We start from the raw sequence: 4,026 nt of genomic DNA, 5'->3' as shown, positions 1-4,026 counted from the left end.
TCCTTCTTTGAACCTTTTCCCACTGTCCACCACGAAAACAAAGCACCAACCAGCACAGACTCTCTCCAACCAACAGTTACTGTCTCACAACAGACTAGCCATATACAGTGGTACCTCAGGTTAAGTACTTAATTTGTTCCGGAGGTCCGTTCTTAACCTGAAACTGTTCTTAACCTGAAGCACCACTTTAGCTAATGGGGCCTCCTCCTGCTGCTGCGCCACCGGAGCATGATTTCTGTTCTCATCCTGAAGCAAAGTTCTTAACCCAAGGTACTATTTCTGGGTTAGCGGAGTCTGTAACCTGAAGCGTATGTAACCTGAAGCGTATGTAACCTGAGGTACCACTGTACTGTATATTCACTTCTTCAGGCCTCTCTAGCCCAGACTCAGCTATTTCATCAACTTAGGAATTCTACACCTGCAACTACCAGCTAGACAGTCTTTCTTTTGTAAACTGAGAGTTCTGTCTCCTACCGCTTCTCAGCTGTCAGCTAAGATTCCCCTGTGACAGTTAAACAAAGTTTCACCTGACAAGACAGAAGACTTCCCCTATCAAACTGACAGGATACATTCGCAGTACTCATTAAAATACAGTTCAAATAAGCAGGATTTCTCCCCAAAAGGCTATAAGAGAATTTAGGTTCTAGAAGATAAGATATGGACTAACAACCCACACCATTAGACATGTCACTTGTACTATGTATATTTTATATAATTGTATATTTTTAATGGCATTATTACAATATACAGGGTACTTCCCGAAAGCAACTTCTTCAAACTTCAGTCATAGCACAAACACAGGAAACTGGAAAGGAAGTGTCTGTGTTTAGTACCCTTAATATCACAGCTGTACTGTGTTTGCTAAATCTCAAAACCTCCATTCTAAAACACCCTGAGCATAATATATAGAATACACATAAGTAAAAGTCCTTATTCTTCTTTCTGTTGCCCTTGTTAAAACAGAAACATAGCTATGGAATTCAGAGGATGTAGGTGGCTATTTTGCTATTGGCTCATCATATGACAAAATAGGTTTAGGCTTTCTGTTGTCCCTAGAAGGGACCTTGAGGATCATCTAGTCCAACTTGAATATGCAGCTGTCCCGTATAGGGATCAAACCTGTAACCTTGGCATTATCAGCACCACAGTATAACCAACTGAGCCATCCTTAAGAAATGCAGATTCCTACTTTAGTGTTCTCAGCTTTCACCAGTTGTTTAAATTTCACATTTTAACTTATAAACAGGCTAAGCAACAAAAACAACCCCTGCCAGGCTTTTTGGCATGTTCACAGATTATGCAGCTGCTGCTTAGATTTGATTTCCCCCAAAAATTAAGCCCTAAAGACATCAAATGGGGACTTTCCTAATAAACAAGTGGCTAGCCTTGAGGGAAACCAAATTGAATCTTAAGTAAAGAAGTCCTGAATTTTAAATGCATTAGAACCATTAACATTGGAGTGAGAAGGCCTGCTAAAAATATATAAGGAACCTTAGATCCCTTAAAATAAACAAAAGAAGTTTCATCATATAAAGTTTTTTAAGAAGTACCCCATTACTGCAGATAAGAAGGTACTCAAAGCAAGCCAGTTTATTTAATGGTTTTTGCTACATATTGCCAAAATTATTATTATTATTATTATTATTATTATTATTATTATTATGCTTACATACAAGAGAAACACAATTCATTTTAATCATGATACCACAACAAGCTATCCCCAGATTGGAGAACTTGAGAAAAACAATACCTGTGTCTCATCAGGATTCAGCTTCATTTTATTGATTGAAGCTTAAGCTGTGTTAGTTATACAAGGGTTAAGAACTACCTTTGAGAAAGGACACTGTTTTATCTCTCTCTGTTTTTGCTTTTATTTAGATTAGTTTATTTTATCTTATTATGAAAAAGCTTTAAAACATCTTATATAAAAAAAGGATTCAGCTTCAATTTATTGACCCATATCCATCACTAAACACAGATACAGAGTTAACAAATTACCTAGCTCTTGTAAGTTGTTCCCACATTGGCAGAAGTAGAGAGAGTGCTTGTGTCAATGTTTATTTGTTCCCAACAGGCCATGTCAGGGTGAAGAATGTTATTTTATTTTTTAGACGTTTTCTTATGATGCACTGATAGCAAATGGGGCTTCAGTTCTGATCTCACCACAACTATATTTATGGTGGAACAGCAACAAAAAGAGTAATATAATAGTTATTGTGGAGACTCTTCCCCCTTACTGCTTCCATAGCTGTGCTCTTGTTCTGGTATTTAAAGGTTTGCAGCTGGATAATTGTACAAAAGGATGGGAGGGGTATCACTGAGGCAGGGGGAAAACAAGATTCCATAATTGTCTTCATTCCAGTTGCATTCCCTAATTCTATACATATCAATATGAATGACTAAATGATAACATGAAGAAATTTTTGGCATTTGGATTTGAGTGGGATGATGTCTCTTGAGTTCCTTTTAACTTGACTAAGGTATCTGTGAATGAGTTTTTGAACAGTGTAGATCTCCTGAGACATACTTGGTCAGAGTCTTGAACTTGTTAATATCTCAGTTTCCTGGTAAAGTTGCCTTAGGCCTTCCCTTTGTCTGGGATAGCATTCAATAAAATACTTAAAAACCTGTGAAAATGACTCACCAACCCTGAAACCTTTGTTCAGAGCCCTGGAATGTACAGAATAGATTTATAATCTAGAATCTAGGCAGATTTCAGTAGGAGAATTGAGTTGAATTTTATCCTACAAAGGAAATTTCACAATTTAAAAACCCAACAACCTGCATGAGTGCATGTGTATCCATCATTTTACACATTAAAGAGTTTAAATAACTTTTTGAAAAGTTTTGAAATTGCTCCAAACATAGACAGACAGTGCTGGTCAGATTTCTGCCCCCTGCCCCCTGCTACAAAAATATGCACAGTGTCTTACTGTGGTGGCACATTAAAACCCTGAACACATTATTCTGGTATGAAGATGTTGTTGATCAGCTTGGTCCTCCAGGAAATTAAAATTCTGGTAAACAGAAACCTTTATAGAAACATACATTTTTTAATTACCTCTCTGTTTTGATATACACATTTTCAACCCAGCACTGTGCTTTGGAATATAATTATTAATTCAAATAACTGACACTACAGCTGTAGTATACATTAACATTTATGGTGGCTCCAGTGTGCCCCTAGCACAGGTGTTTGAGCTGAACACACACTACATTAACCACAATCCACAGGTCTCTTGTAGCTCCTTGAGAAATTTCCCCATTTCCCGTGTTTCTCCTCAAATCAGCTTCCATCTGATTTGGAAAGATAAGCTGTGGTTACTGGTAAGTTGAGGTGTGTACATTTGGGACAGCTGTTGCACATGTGCAGATGACATCTGCATTGAATAGGAGTGCAAGGGGGGAGCTGAATGCGCAGGGAAACAAATCAGGCAATACACATTGGGTGAAGACATCCCTGCCTTCTCTCTGCTGTGTACAGGAACATAAAACTCAGTGGACAGAAATGTTGGGTATAAACAACTTTGTAGGACTCCAGTCAGTAGAGGGCAAGTTTGAGACCAGCAGATCATCATGGAAAATACACTGTTGTGGTTTTCCACTTAACACCTAACCTCCACCCCTTCCTCCATCATCCTCCCTTTCTCCTCCTGCATGAGACAGCCATGAAACCTCCTCTCTCCTTGCGAATATGAAGTAACCGTTTTTTCAGTACCAATGAGATTCCTGTGTAATTTATTTTACTCTTTTAAGCAATGCTAGTGATGTGTGAACAAGATAGACAATGGGTGGTGGGTTAGCTCCAGCTTCCAAGCTATTTTTACTTTGTAAGCCGACCAATTTTATTTTTAAAACCTATTAGCTTTGCTGCATTTTAAGCCACTAGGGGTTCATTGGGGTTCAGACATAAAAAAGATCAAGACTGTCATGTGATATGAATTTCAGATAAAGAACTTTATAAATTGTTTCCTTAAATGGGGGCGAACAAATCAAATTTAACATTGCATTTCTCTTATGACAAAA

This window comes from Podarcis bocagei, assembly GCF_964188305.1.
Source record: "Podarcis bocagei genome assembly, chromosome: 6".
Taxonomy (NCBI): domain Eukaryota; kingdom Metazoa; phylum Chordata; class Lepidosauria; order Squamata; family Lacertidae; genus Podarcis; species Podarcis bocagei.
Note: the sequence above shows the minus strand (reverse complement) of the source record.